Consider the following 16,994-nt stretch of genomic DNA (forward strand, 5'->3'; position numbering starts at 1 on the left):
CTGGAGTGGTACCTAATGGGCCAGGTAGTTCATCCAGATCCAGAAGTCCAGGGTTACTGTCATCACTGGGGGCATCTTCTGTTGGGGGACGGGATAGTCGTGGTACCTCCTCTCTGCTGTGAATGGCTGGGGCACCTGTGGGGATGTAAGTGATGTATTATGCTTCATGCCTGTGACATACTGTATGTATCTCTAGCTTCTCCTCTATTGTTGCTGTTGCCCTGCCACCTTTGAATGTGTATGGTGATGTATTGTGGGATTATTAGTTCCCCTATGCTGTGCATGCTTTGGTGATAGGTATCCATGCAGGGCTGGGAGGGCTGCCCAGGCATTGGTATGGTATGGCATGCCGGGCTTGGCATTCGGGTTAGTCATCTGCGTTGGTGCAGTGTGTGGAATGGAGTGAAGTGATGTGAGTGAGGGGGTGAGATGGCATACAGGTATGGGGGTGATAAGTAGTAAATGTTGACTTACTAGTGTCCAGTCCTCCGCCTACTCCAGTGAGTCCCTCTGGATGCAGTATTGCCAAGACTTGTTCCTCCCATGCTGTGTGCTGTGAGGGAGGAGGTGGGGGTCCACTGCCAATCCTCTGTATGGCGAGTTGGTGCCTTGCTGCCACGGAACGTACCTTCCCCCATAAGTCATTCCACCTCTTCCTGATGCCGTCCCTTGTTCTTGGATGCTGTCCCACAGCGTTCACCCTGTCCACGATTCTCCGCTATAGCTCCATCTTCCTTGCAATGGATATCTGCTGGACCTGTGCTACAAAGAGCTGTGGCTCTACCCTGACTATTTCCTCCACAATGACCTGCAACTCCTCATCTGTGAAACGGGGTTGCCTTTGTGGTACCATAGGTTATTGCCCTGGATATGTAAACTGAGGACATGAAAAGTGCTGATGATACTCAACAAGTCACTGCAAATTAGTGTTTTCAAGAAAATAATACATTTTAGAAAATAATCTATACTAACTTTTCAGAAATGTTTGTGATGGATTTTTCAAAATTGTTTTACATCTATACAAACATACAAAACCTCACAAAACCTTTTTTTTTTTTAAAAAGATTTTCGCACGCATACGGATAAAAATCCATCAGAAAAAGGCCATATGGAAGCCATCACAAAGAAGGTGCATATCCGGGGAGTTTACAAGTGGTGCAACATTCACTCCCAAAAGAGATAGGAGGACCTACGATGCTGGATCTAAAAGTAATCTGAAGTCCAGCTCGGCCAGTCCTCCCAATGTGGGAAGCGTGTGTGCCGCTCCCTGACCCCCTAATTGCCTGCTTACTTGCGGTAGCCTATCCTGACCTTCATGGGCAGTAGAGAAGCCAACATCAGCATCAAGGGGGTATGTTATTTTCTGAGTTCTTATTGTTAGTTAACTTTTTTTTGTTACACTAATAATTTATGGTATCAAAATAAAGGTTGACACACATCCAAAGCACAAGAAGAGTTCTGGAAGGTGTAAGTTTTGCACAATGTGTATAATGATGTGTTTTGTGCATGGATTTGTGGTAAATGTTGCTGCTAGGCTCCTTATCACTACCAAAGGACTGCTTTGAGCAGATATATGCCTGCCTAAGAAAAAAGAGGTACCTGTATTTAGTCTATGTTATAGGGACAGTTGTATCAAACAGGCCACAATTTATGATTCTGGCAGGTGTAATGCCCCATCACAATGTGAGGAGGTTATGTTTACCCTATGACAGGTGACATAGCATTTAATGCGCATTTGATACAGTGAATGTTCCAAACTTCACATTGGGGAGTTGGTATAATGACCAAACAAGATTGAGCATGTGATCTAAAATGACTAGGAATCAAATCAAATCAAATCAAAATCAAATCAAATCAATCAAATCATTAACATTTATAAAGCGCGCTACTCACCCGTGCGGGTCTCAAGGCACTAGGGGAAAAGGGGGGGTTATCGCTGCTCAAACAGCCAGGTCTTTAGGAGTCTCCGGAAAGCGGAGTGGTCCTGGGTGGTCCTGAGGCTGGTGGGGAGGGAGTTCCAGGTCTTGGCCGCCAGGAAGGAGAAAGATCTCCCACCCGCCGTGGAGCGGCGGATGCGAGGGACAGCAGCGAGTGCGAGGCCAGAGGAGCGGAGGAGGCGGGTGGGGACGTAGAAGCTGAGGCGTCTGTTGAGGTATTCCGGTCCCTTGTCGTGGAGGGCTTTGTGTGCGTGGGTGAGAAGTCGGAAGGTGATCCTTTTGCTGACTGGGAGCCAATGCAGGTGTCTCAGGTGTGCAGAGATGTGGCTGCTGCAGGGTACGTCGAGGATGAGGCGGGCCGAGGCGTTTTGAATGCATTGCAGGCGATTTTGGAGTTTGGCTGTGGTCCCGGGGTAGAGGGTGTTGCCGTAGTCCAGGCGGCTCGTGACGAGGGCGTGGGTCACGGTTTTTCTGGTGTCGGCGGGGATCCAGCGGAAGATCTTGCGGAGCATGCGGAGGGTGAGTAAGCAGGCGGAGGACACGGCGTTGACTTGCTTGGTCATGGTGAGAAGAGGGTCCAAGATGAAGCCGAGGTTGCGGGCGTGGTCTGTGGGGGTCGGTGCGGTGCCGAGGGCCGTGGGCCACCAGGAGTCGTCCCAGGCGGACGGGGTGTTGTCGAGGATGAGGACTTCCGTTTTTTCAGAGTTCAGCTTTAGGCGGCTGAGCCTCATCCAATCTGCGACGTCCTTCATACCCTCTTGTAGGTTGGTCTTGGCGCTGGCGGGGTCCTTGGTGAGGGAGAGTATAAGTTGGGTGTCGTCGGCGTAGGAGGTGATGATGATGTCGTGCTTGCGTACGATGACAACATTTTAATAAATATGTTTTCTCTGCAAAATTCAGGTTTGTTCGTGTTCATAGTTGCAGACTTACTTCTTCACAAATGTGCATGGAAGCAAATCTGCTTTAACAAATATGAATTTAGTAGGCAAACATTGTTAATTGAAAGAGACAGGAATGGGTACATATTGGTGACAGAGTAACACATACCCAAAACAACATTTGTGTATCCTTTGTGATGTCCATATGATAAATGAATATTGAAGCAAAAGAGGTATTGAAAGGGACTTTTGCAGATTGACAATGTACATGGTACAAAGATTTCTTGCTAGATATTTATTTTTGTGACATGAATTCACTATTCACAATAACCAATCTGTACCATTCATATGTATTAAATACTTCTATGAGAAATTTGAAGTATTGAAGAGAAATGATCTAAAATGAAATGGGAGTAATGATGGTAATTTACAAAACTGTGAGCAAATTGGTCCATAATATGTTCCCTACATGCATGGGGTAAAAGTATACCTATGTTTTAGAGCCTTGAAGCAGGTGAAATATTAGGAATAGGGAATATTTTATTAAAGAACAATATGGTCATTTTTATTTGCACAGATATAATGCAAATGTTGCATGTGTCTTTTCAGCATCTTCAGGAGCAGGTGAAAGAGACATTAGCCACAAAGACGGGGAAGAAGCTGGCCACTGTGTGTCAGATGGAGAAACATCAGACACCAACAGACACAGTGGCATGGAGGGTGAGGAGACTGGCACTACATCTTCTTTGGAGGCCTCCACAAGTGACCATTCCCTAGTGGTGGTGGACCCTAAAGGACCTATTCCTTCTTCATCCTTGTTCACCACCCAGATTCCCATCTCAACCATCTTTCTTGCTCCCCACCAGTTAGCCACCGCCCCCCCCAAAAAGAGCTTGGGTCTCCTTTGTCACAGGCACCTCTTCCCTACCCCTGTACTCCCCTCCCGGCTACACTCTGTGAAGAGGCTTTTGACCTCTTACGCAGCATTTCTGTAACCCAGACAGCTATTTTGAATGCCATCCAGGGGCTTACTTACTAAATGCAACAGACGGTTGCATTTCGGGATGCCATTCATAGTTCAGTGTCTGGCATGCAGATATTACTTGCAAAAATAGCCTCTGCACTGACTACAGCCCCCCAACAGACCCAAACTTGTGCTCCTATTACGGTCCCTTCATCATCTCAAATCCCAATTCCCACCCCAATCCCAAGAACACTCACTTGTTTGCACGCACCCACTCCAACAGAACCAAGCAGCACATCCACACACAATCACACCAAGAAACACAAACATACATCCTTTCAGCATATACACACTGCTGACACTGCACCCACAGGCACCACACCCACCTCTGCAAACACAACACACACTACCACACTCACAACCTCAAAACCCCCCACCACGGACACAAGCACCACCACCACCTCAACGACCACCACACAGTCAACCGCCACAGCACCCGCAATCACCACAACTACAACTACAAGCACACCCACAACCACCAGCTCACCTGCAAGCACCACAACATCCAGTGGCACAGCACACTCGTCCAAACAAACACAGTCAAATACGCACACACCTACACGCAAAACAACACCCATCAAACCCACGTGCTCACAGTCACCAGAATACAAAACATCACCAAAACCACACGCATCTACAATACATACAGACAAATGCACCACAACCACATCGATCACCTTAACAGCACACTCATCCATGCACACTCACAAAAAGCACACCCACAGCAACACCCACTAACCCAAACACACACACTCACCCGAACACCAGACACCTTCCAATCATCTTATCATTATTGCCACATGTGCAATATGTCTGTTCATCATCTTCAGGGGATGTAAATATATAAAGACAAGGAAGGAAAGACAACAATCAAAGCGATTGAAAAGAACCAGAAGGAATATATTAATGGAGGAGAATCAGTGTAGATTCTATGTTGACCTGAAACATCTGGAAAATGCTAGACAAAAGTTGTTGAAAACTTCAAGGATACTGACTAGATCTCACATGATATGGATTCACATGTGTGATATTGTAGTGGCTTACTTCACCATCAGAGAGGGGATTGGAAAAGCGCATCTTGGACTCCATTCTTTACACATCATCATTGCGCAAAATACACATTTACCTTTGATATTATATTTACTGTGTACCTTAATAATATTGATGTGTGCCGTGTATAGATGCATTTATGTAATGTAGTCACTGAAAGGCTGAAGTTTTATAACATGCATATTAATGTTCATATAAAGCGATTACATTAACTATTTACATTTTACGCTTACTCTTTTTGAAATAACATGTATTTCCCTTCTTCACGTTTATGTTTATTCTGAAAAATTAACATGTGCATGTATAACCATGTATTCAATATGCACTTCAAACATTAGGCTACTTTAACTGACCTGAGGCCTTAATTCTGAAAATATGTCTTACCTGCTGTTATTTTCCTTTACAGGTGCATTTCAAGGCTTCAGTAGCAAGTGAAAAGAAGAATTGTCTTATCTATTAGTTTTGTTGATAGTTAAGGTCTGAGGGAATAAATCTTGGCAAGAGATGTGAAGATTTAACAAGCAGCTGAAGGCTCCTATTCATCGTGTACCAGGAACATAGGATGTCAAAGGTCGTAGTAACTATCTGGGATCTTTGGGATGAGAAATTCTTGTGGTTTTGTGGATGCCGAGGTTGGATCCGAAGCCAATTGGTCCTTGGAAGGAAATAAACTGATAACTTTCATGTTGAAGATTCTGGCCCTCATTCTGACCTCGGCGGTCTTTTCGCAAGACCGCCGAGTTACCGCCGCGGTGAAGACCGCCGACCCCGGCGGTATGCCGCTGTGCGCATTCTGACCGCTGGGAGCGTTCCGCCGGAAAACCGCCAGCAGCCACACTGGCGGTCGGCGGGAAAGTGGAGACTGGTCAACCTCCACCGCCACGCCAGCAGAACACCGCCCACAGAATTACGACCCACATTTCTGTGTGGCGGTCTTCTGTTGGCGGTCTTCTGTTGGCGGTCACCTCCCCATGACTCCTGTCACCTCCCGGAGGACCAACGCACAAGGTAAGTTGATCGTCCGTGAGGGGAGGGGGTTGGGGGGTGTTGTGTGATGTGTGCGTGCATGGGGGTGTGCGTGTGAGTGTGTAGAGGGGGTGTGTGAGTGCGTGCATGCGGGCGGGGAGTGCTGCTGTGCCTATGGGCAATGTGTGTAGTTCGGCGGGTGCGCATGTCGGCATGTATGTGTGCGGGTATGTGTCCCCGTTGTGTATGTGTGTGTGTAGGGGGTGTGTATATGTGCATGTTGGGGGTGTGTGCATGTCGGGGTGCGTGTATGTGCATGTCGGGGTGGGGGTGGGGAGGGGGTTCGTACCACCTCTGGGGGGTGGCAGGGGGGTGGAGGGTGTGGGGGGAGGACTCGGGGGGGCAGTGGGGGGTGGGGGAGACCCCTATCAGTGCCAAGGAAGGAATTCCCTGGCCCCGATAGTGCCTACCGCCATGGTTCGCATGGCGGTTCCCGAACGCCAGAAACCGCGGCGGTAAGCAGGGTCATGATACCGTTGGCGGTCTTGGGTCGACCGCCGGACCGGAGTGCGCAGACTCCAGCGCGTCGGTCATGACCGCCGTGGCTGTCGGAGTGGGGAAGTGGCGGTCGGTCGCGGCGGTGACCGCCGCGGTCAGAATGCCATTTTTAATACCGCCGGTCTGTTCGCGGTCCGACCGCCGCCTCTCCGCCGACCGCCAAGGTCAGAATGAGGGCCTCTGTTTGTTTTAATTGATGCAGCTGTTAGAAGTGAAATGAGACTTCCCTTAGAACTTGATGGGTACAGACCTCTCTGCTTCCCTTATTCTTGCAAGTGTGAAGCTTCATGCTAAACACTTATTCCTTTTTCTGGAAGACTTCTACTGAAGCCTTGGGTATGCTCACACCTTCTTGCTTTTCTAAATTCCCTTAAAATTCCATTCCAACCATCCTTATTCCTAACTTAGAATTCTGATTAAATGTTTTTAGAATTATGTCATGTTTAGAAAAGAGTGCAGGGGCCTCTTTATGGAACACCTATTTCTAATTCTAAGTTTCTGTATTGCTGTGGTTGTTATTGCTTTGATTCTTTATTTGATGAGACTGAACCAATTGCAATATTTCACATTGCCAGCTGTAATTCTGTATCTTTCAATATTTTCATTTTCTGCATATAGAGTGGACTGATTATTGATTGAAATTATATAATTTAACTTTAATTTCCAATTTTTGGTCCTTATTGTGCGGCCAAATGAGTTTCACAGAAAGTTATTTTTTTTTATATTGTCAATTCCCTCGTTGTCTCTGTCATTGTAAAAATATCCGTCCAGTGAGAAATTGAAACATGCTTCATGCGCACTCGGCCCGGCATTGCTCCCGCAGGAGTGTGCAGCTATTAGGTATTTTTAATGCTCCCACCTGCTGGGAGCAGACTTTGTGTTTGTTTCCATTTGGCAGTAGACTTAAAAGTGCTCCTGCTAGTCGGGAGCAAGCACAAGGTTCCCTGCCTGCTCTGGGGCAGGCATGTAAATGCTGTGTCCCGGGAGTGGGCTCCCTAGGACATGTTATGTAAGTCGGCCCCCGGGGATGGCAACTCCTGGACTATTAAAAGCTCAGGGGGAGGGGGGGTCCTTTTTTAAAAGTTAATCAGCCCCAATGGCCTTTGAAGATGTGAAAGATGAGGCGCATGGCCCCCTCCCTTTTTTGTGACATTTCAGTCCCAGAGGTGGACTCTGTGGGCACTCTAATGGCTTGGCAAGGGGGACTTGTGCCCGATGCCCTTATGGAATGCAGCCCCTCCCCTTAATTAAACAATGAGGCCCTTGGCTGCCATTTTGTATAGTTTTTCTCAATTCCACAGGTTAGCAGCAGAAATTGCTAACTTTTTTTTTTATTCTTTGACCTTAGGGTGGGTCCTTCTGGGTCCCCCCATGAGACCTAGGGGGACAGAGTATCCCTACCCTGCCCTCATATGTTGTTTTTTTTTTTTTTTAATTTAGAATGCAGTGTTAAATCCCTCAGTCCTTTAATAGCTGCCAGCAAAAAAAATTCAGATGTTGCTGGAAGGCAGTCAGACTGCTCAGTCCCACGGAAGTCTGACTCGTGTGGGAGCGAGATGGCCCAAGGGAAAAAAGCTCCCTGGACCAATCAGAGAGCTTTTATTTGAAATTGGCATTCCTGCAAGCCTGTCGCAGACCCAACCATCAAGATATACAGCTATTTTATTAACCTTAATTACTCAAAAACAACTGAATGGATTTATTCCTAATCACACAAAAGCATACACATTGGACCACGCTCTAGCTTCCTGCTAAATTTGATGTAATTCAATTCAGCAGTTTTTGCTGTAGTGAGTGCTTTTGGACCTCCTCTTTTTTCTCAGCCCCTGCTTGACGGGTCACCCTGAAACTTTCCTTGCACAATCTAGACAAAAAAGAGCACTTTTTTTGGAAACTTTTATGGAGATTCATTAAATGGTGCCAAAGTTGTAAGCAACACAAAAATGAATTTCCGTTGTAAAAGCTGACCTACTATAACTGCCCTGTGGCATATATATGTGCAAACACATACAAACACACACATACACAACCAGTTTTAATCTATTGTTCCCCACTCATTTATTAATGCATCCATTTTCACTCACATTTATTTGTCTGTCCATTATATTCTTTAATTCATTCATACATTCATCCATCCTCATTCATTCTTACAAACATTCATTCCTCTATCCACTTTCCAGTATTTTATGCATTCGTTGTCACTCATCCATCTCCCACATCAATTAAGTTAATTTTATGTGCCCATCCATACATCTGCCCTCAGGGTTGTAATCATCCTCACACTTTTGTTCAGTTATCCATGCTTACAGGGTCTGATTCACAAAAGTAAACTTACATTTTTTTGTAAGTTTATTATTGTTTGCTATTCACAAAGGGATTTACGAGTAGCATCTTCGCGCTCCACACATAAATCTTATGGGCCCGATTCACAAGGGTAAACTTAGACCAAAATTCTAAATTTAGACCAAAAGTCTGAGTTTAGAATTAAGTCTATCTTTAATAGAAATAAAATTTGATTTTCGGTCTAAGATTAGACTTTTGGTCTAAGTTTACCTTCGTGAATTGAGCCTCTGTGCGCAGTCTCAACACTCATAAATCCCTTTGTGAATAGCAAACAATCGGAAACTTACAATAAAGCGTAAGTTTACCTTTGTAAATCAGGCTCACAATCCCAATCCTCCCTCCTCTCTCCTTCCTACTGCCATTCAGCCATCTTTCCTTGTATTCATACTCATTCATCATCCATTCCTCCTTACTTTCTCATTTGTCCATCCATGCTTAATATTACTCATCCATGCTCACTCCTATTTGCTCATTTACTTATTCAGTAACCGTCACATTCCCCTCCAGCTTCAAACGTGCATCCCTCCACACACAAATTGCCATTAATTCCAATAAGGTAAATTATTTAAAAAACATTCCTATTGGATTTGTCATTTATTGTTATAACTTAATGTTATATGATGTGAGTGTGGTATAATTCACAGCTGTCAGAGTGTTTGTGACGCCTTCTAGAGTTGAGACATTGCAGGAGAATGCTGTTTGGGTCAAGGGCTATGCCTCGAACAGCCAATACCCCTAACACGCTATGAAAAGTCCAAAATAAGATACCATACTGTGTAAATGATAACTCACGCATCTTATGGAAGCCGCAAAGAAATTGCTCTATGTGTAGCTCTGATAAGTCTCTTTTTCACTTTAAGTGGAGGGCAGCAATTAAATAGCATTTGTTTGGTTATAAAGAAACTGACAGCATACACGGAAAAGAAGAGGCAAGAAAATAAGGCTCATACGTATGGGCTTTTTGCGCAGGGCAGTGCAGCAAGTCACTTTGCTGCGCTGCCTGGCATAAAGGGAAAAGGCAGGAATGCAACATATCTGTGGCACACAGCACATTCCTGTCTTTTACCACTTGCGTGGCACTGTTTGGCAGCCTAGCACCAAAGTAGGAACCCTTGCACCATGGAGTAAGTGTGTCTGCATTGTAGGCAGGATTGTTTTTGTATAGGAAGGAGCACCTTCCTGCGCAAAAACAATCCTGGGATGCTCTCTCCTCTTTCTATGTAGGCTGCAGAGTGCAGCACACATAGAAAGATGAAAAAACAAGGAGAAATAAAGATATTTCTCTTTGTTGCACTTCCCCGGTGAGGCATACATTTTTGGCACATCTCCAGGTTTACAAGGTCTTGTGAATCTGAGGATGTGTCAACATCTATAAGTGTTGCATGGGAACACCCACCCAAATACCCATGGAACACCTTCCTTGCCCAGAGAAAGGCAACACATTGATTTGCGCTGTCTTGCCTTACTCTACATCTGAGGCAATTCAAATCTACGCAGAGTGTCTTTGCATGGCCTCATAGATTTGAGTTCAAGGTTTGTGCAGCTAATACGTCACAAATGTGGCTCAACGGTGGCACAAGGGGCTTGTAAATATGCCTCTAAATGTCCATGTGTCTTGTTATTATGTTGGCTAATCTGGCCACTCCTCAAATTACCAAAAGAGGAAAAGAAAGTGGCAGAAAAGAAAATATTGGGGCCCATATTTATACTTTTTGACGCAAAACTGCGCTAACGCAGTTTTGCGTCAAAAAAATTTGCGCCGGCTAACGCCATTCTAAAGCGCCATGCGGGCGCCGTATTTATTGAATGACGTTAGCCGGCGTTGGCCGCCGGCGCCGTCTGGTGTGCGTTAAAAAAAACGACGTACACCAGGCAGCGCCGGCGTAGGGGGATGTGGGGCTTGGGCGTCAAGAAATGGGGCAAGTCAGGTTGAGGCAATTTTTTCGCCTCAACCCGATTTGTGCCATTTTTTTTCACTCCCAACCCACATAGAAATGACTCCTGTCTTAGCAAAGACAGGAGTCATGCCCCCTTGCCCAATGGTCATGCCCAGGGGACTTCTGTCCCCTGGGCATGGTCATTGGGCATAGTGGCATGTAGGGGGGCACAAATCAGGCCCCGCTATGCCACAAATTGTTTTTACAAAAAACACTTACCTGAACTTACCTTAATGTCCCTGGGATGGGTCCCTCCAGCCTTGGGTGTCCTCCTGGGGTGGGCAAGGGTGACAGGGGGTGTCCCTGGGGGCATGGGAGGGCACCTCTGGGCTCCTTCAGAGCCCACAGGTCCCTTAACGCCTGCCTTTTGCAGGTGCTAAAAAACGGCGCAAAAGCGGCCGTACGTCATTTTTTTTGACCCGCCCACTCCCGGGCGTGAATTTTGCCCGGGAGTATAAATCCGACGCACATGCCTCGGAGTCGATTTTTTAGACGGGAACGCCTACCTTGCATATAATTAACGCAAAGTAGGTGTCCACGCTAAAAAATGACGCAAACTCCATGGACTTTGGCGCTAGACGCGTCTAACGCCAAAGTATAAATATGGAGTTATTTTTGCGTCGGAATTGCGTAAAAAAAAACGACGCAATTCCGGCGCAAACAGAGTATAAATATGCCCCTGTATATTTAAGATTTCGCAATTATAAGTCAAAAACGTATAAACATATCCTGGAGCATCATTAATTTGATTGATTTAGTTGAACAGAGGGGCTTACCAGCCGCAACTACTCTTCAATAGCGGAGGAGCGTCGCCCCACTGGTTCAAAGCCAGCAGCTGAAAAATAAAACAATATTTTATTATCATTTTATTTTTCAGCTGCTGGTTCAGGCAGCGTGTGGGGCAGGGCTGGGCCCATGGTAGGAGGAGGAAGAGTGGACTGGAGTGCACTTAAGTGCGCATGCCAGTTTGGCTGGTCCTCTTAGGCCAGCCAAACAGACATGCGCCCTTGGGTTTCACCAACCCAGCTGTATTTGACAACTGGGTTGGAGAAACAGCACATACTCCCTATGCCTGAGCGAATTGTAAACCAGCCCCCTCAGGCCAATCCCCACGCTGCTCTCATACCTGGTGTTGGCATGAGAGCAGCGCAGGGATTGCACAGGGAGACTCTGAAGCTGCGGGGACTGCTGGGACCAGGAAGAGGAGCGTGAGGCGGCCAGGAGCACCAGGTAAGTTTTTAAAAAAAAGTATTACTAATCTCCCTATGCCCGCCGCACGCTCCTTCTCCCCTGCACTTCCTCACACCCCCCTCAACCCACTCCACTGCTTTTAAATTGTGTTGGTTGCCACTGGGGCTTAAGCCAGTGACTGATTGAAGAATTCAGGTGTGATAATGCACATAAAAAACACAATTTGCCAAGTTTTAAGAATGGAGCTGGTGCTTTTAAGGGTCCAGAAGTATGCTGCACATTTCTGTAATCAAAGGGGTGAATAGTGATTTAAAAAAACAAAGGTTAAAGTGGCATTATTGTTAGGTGTTGAAATAATACATAAACGAATGATTACAAAGCTAAAAAACACTGACATTTGTAAATTATAGTTTACTGAGCAAACTATAACTTGTACCCCAAACCTGAACCGCTTCTAACCTCACATATGGCACTCCTCAATACATGTTAAATGACATCATTGATTATATCGCTGAGGATATCTAAAATGACATTACTGATGACATCATCCAAACTACTGCTCTTCAAGTAGCTCTATAAAACGCTTGATTATTTAAAAAGGTAAAGCAGACTAGTAAAGGGCCCTAAGCATATACAGCATATATTGACTTTATGTACATATGTACGTGTACGAATTCGAAATAGTGTAGTGTTGGAAACAAGTCTGAGTCAGTATGTTAAAAGGTAAATGATGCACACATTAGCTATCAGTGAAGCTTTAGTTACTCTATTTAAACTGGGTAGAGACTGAGCACAAATAGTGTAAGCTCCAGACGTGCATTTCAAACCGGTTGTGGTTTAATTCAAAGGCATTTGCCAAAACATGTGCTAAAAACGAAAGCAGCTTCTTACAATACATTATTCGCCTGTGGATTCTCAAGTAGTGCTATTAACAATTTCTATATAAACTGGAGATTTATGAAAGGTGCAGTTACTTTTATATAAAGTGCAGATAATTATTTCCGTAAATTCAGTGACACATTATACATTGCTGTAGAATGTATAATCTATGTGTGACTCACAGACAGTTGAAGTTGCAATACGATTGTAAGCGCTGTTAAAATAGTGTAAACTATTCTGCACATTTCAGCAGTGATGGTTTGTGAACCAAAAAATCGTGGTGGGGTGTGATTCCATCTGTAAATTGTATAATGCTAGAGAGAGCATATTAACTGAATAAGCGTTTTTATAATGACAGAGAACGAACTATTTAAACAATTTTCGTCAACACTAATACCATGAGTTAATTAACAATGGCTCCACAGAGAGAGAGAGAGAGAATCGTTTCAGATGGAGGTTAAATAATAGATTGAACGTATGCAGTACTTTCACCATGTATGAGAGAGATTTGGCCCGTATTTATACTTTTTTTAGCGCCGCATTTGCGCCGCTTTTTGACGCAAAACGGCGCAAACCTACAAAATACAATGGTATTTTGCAAGTTTGTGCCGTTTTTGCGTCAAAAAACGACGCAAATGCGGCGCAAAAACAGTATAAATACGGGTTGGAGTTTAATATTTCAATACGTACACTTTCAGTGAAACACGCTTTACATTCACATTAAAGGGGCATATATCTGCGCATTTCAATTTGAGAGAGAAAGGTAGGGCAGACAAGCCAGCGAACTGAAAAGTTTCTGCACTTATAATAAGGACAGCGAGGAGAAGGATTCAAAACAATTCGTTCACTAAGAAATATAAACTTTCCACAATTATAAAGTGAAGTCACTGCATTCCCCTGCAGTGTAATGGCTCTTTCTGCAGCGCTGAATCCAAATAAAAAAGCAAGGCTGGACACGACCTCTAAGTATAATCACCACCTACTTTGATAAGGACTGAAACTCAGGACAAAGACACTATTTCTCACTTCCACTGTCTTGCGTGCAATTCCATCCCTGGCGCTAGGTGTGACGGGAAGAAAGCATTGCATCCCACAGGGAGGGACAGAACATGGCCAGTCAATGCATGGTTTCAAAATAAACTGTTTCAGAACGAGAACAGCCCTATAGTTTAACATGAACATGGAATGTGTACTTTAACATGAAACAACTGTTCAAGTGAAACTCATTTATGTGTATATGTGATGAAGCAGGAAATCCCGCATAGAACAAATCTTCCAAAATATATTCACATTAAGACAGTCAACATTCTGTCAGGAATGAATCCAAATTCCACAATGCAACCAGTACTGTACTTATCATACAGGTTCAACATCTCTCTCTCTCGCTCTCTGTCTCTCTCTGTCTCTCTCTCTCTCTCTCTCTCTCTCTCTCTCTATATATATATATATATATATATACACAAGTAAATATCTTGTTGGTTTTCCATATATATACAATATATATAGCTGTTTTAATTGCACCCAATTTCAATCTGGAAGCCTCAGACACCGATACAATCATCCATGGGATCTCTTGCTCAAATCGTTTTTCCATATCGGAACAACAAGACTTGGATAGTGTCCAACAGATTCCACTGGTTCCCCTGTCCTCCAATTGCGATTCTTCCAGAGATGAACTTTTAGCATTGGTTCTTAGTTTAAAAAGCGAGGTAGGGGAGTTGAAGCACTTACTGCTTGAAGTACTCAAGCTTCTTAAGAAACCTGATTTACCTCTTCCCAGTGTATTGAAGTAATCGCCTCTGCCGAGCAACCACCTCCCGACCCCTATGTCCTTGTCAGCAGATCTGCCGTCGAATCTCGAGGCCGTCCAAGGCCCCAGACAAAGATTTAGTCATAGTAAAGCTGCTGTGCCACCTCTGGCAAAATCCACACCTTCTCTTTCCAATTTTGATCGGAGCCAGGATACTATACTAGCATCTGGCCAGGCCTCATATGTGCCCAATGAAAACGGCATTTATATGTGCAATGTCCCTCCGCTTTCAGCACACTTGCGGGAAGATAATTTTTCCCTAATTAATAAGGTCTTACATTGGATCCGTCATGTCAGAGGTTGTGGCTCAATTATTTATCCTGACATTGTATCGGCCAAATGGCTAAGTGGCCGTAGGTGGGATACTATAAAACTTAATCTTTCAAGACCCCATTTGGTCACAGGCCTATTGCAGATGGAAGCACACAATCACATGAGGAAGGATTCTGACATATTTTTCAGTGCCAGCTGCCCTGCATTTGGAAGCATGAGGTTGCCTTCTTCTTCATACATGTCTATGTCGGTATCAAACAACGCCACAGGCCATCACACTCTCATTGGCCCGATATCCTGCCCAGTTGTCGCGACTGATATGGGTCCCGTTCCGAATCGTATTAGTGTATGTGAGTCTGATATGGGTCCTGCCTCCAAACACATTATTGTATGTGATTCTGAACTACAGGGAGTTACCTCAGATGTTGATTGACTATGTCCTTCTGGCTTTTGTAATTCTAGTATTAGATCTGGCTCACAGACTCCTCTATATTCCAGACTCTTGCCAAGTTTAGGAGTTTATACTCAACGGGATCCTCAAATTGCTTCTCTTGGGAATTCCAATTCTGTACTCTATACTGAGCATATCAACACCCATTTCCCTGCTGCTCCAACTAGTGAACCTATCTGTCGCACTGTACACTCAACAGGGAAGCTCTTGTCTTGGAATGTGGCTGGTATTAAGAGTAAATTAGTTGACTCTGATTTGGGGGCTTATGTAGAAACTTTTTGTATCTGCATGTTCCAGGAAACGTGGGCGAAAGGCAAGGGTTTTGTCCTTATATTAAAAATGCTACGCAGTCTCCTATAGGCAGGGTAATAGGGGGATTGTGCACCTGGGTCAAGACGACTGAGGTGGGAGAAGTAAAGGAGATTTTTGTAGATTCCCCAGACATTCTGGCAATAGCAATTGTGTCTAATTCAGGTAACCCAGTTTTATGTATTAATATTTACAACAGACCAGGCCCTTCCAACCATTGGTTTACTACCATTGACATCCTGCATAACCTAATTTTAGATTTTCACCCTAAATATCGTATTATTATTGCGGGCGATTTTAATGCCCCAATTGAATTCAATTCTGCTTTTATTGAGGTCATGCAGATTGAAGATGAAGTGTGGAATATCCCCCCTCTTTTAATTCAGCCAGTTTCATCCACTGTTTGTAATAGAGTGCTGCAGATAATAGATCTTATCAAAACTTATGGTCTTCGCCTTGGCAATGGTCGGTTTTCAGCTGACACCCGCGCTAGACCAACTTTTTTTAGGGGATCATACAGTAGCATCCTGGCTTCTGTCATCTTCGATTTAAGGGTTTGGCATTCCATAATAGATGTGAAGGTGGGTCCACGGCACACCAGTGATCATGCGCCTCTTCAAATTGTATATGACAGATCTCTTTTATCAGGGCCTGTATCTTTTCCTGTTTCTAAAGTTCATGAACCCCTGAAGCTATCTAGTAACAGGCGTGCTGTGAGATGGAATTCGTTCCAGAAGTCCAACAAGCTACGGGATAAATTGTGCACCTTAGTCTCCAAACACCAGCTTTTTGACGATTATCTTCTATTAACCCCACTGGAAGTTATGTCCTCTCATGCGGCCCTTTTTGTGGCCCTTAAGGAGCTGTTTACTAAAATTGTCATGAATTGAAGTAACCCCTCCCCTCCATCTGGTAGCAAGTGGTTTGACAAGAGGTGCAGAGAGGCAAAGAGTTTCCTGACTAAAGCGTTAAGATCCAAGGAACGGGAAGCTATAGTGAGGGCAAGAACTTATGTCTCCACATGCAAGATGTGCAAACTCGAGCATGAGGGAGATTATGGGGTGAACTGACTGAGGCTGCTAGGGCCCATGATGCCAAACTTTTCTGGATTTTGGTTACATGTAGTGATTCAAACCTCTCATCCATTCCAGAATGCCATATTGCCGCTGACATCTGGCTAACTCACTTTAGGGAGCTGTATGGTTCCACATCTGATTCCGCTGACACCAGCCCTGGAGAGATATCGTCACTCTGTTCACTGGCGCTCCCTCTGCCTCCTTTCACTCTAAAAGAAACCGAGTTGGCAATTCCTGCCCAAAAATCAGGGAAAGCCTCTGGCCCGGATGGAATTCCCTCAGATTTATATAAGTCAGATTTGCTTAAATGGA

Source organism: Pleurodeles waltl, chromosome 9 (assembly GCF_031143425.1).
Source record: "Pleurodeles waltl isolate 20211129_DDA chromosome 9, aPleWal1.hap1.20221129, whole genome shotgun sequence".
Taxonomy (NCBI): domain Eukaryota; kingdom Metazoa; phylum Chordata; class Amphibia; order Caudata; family Salamandridae; genus Pleurodeles; species Pleurodeles waltl.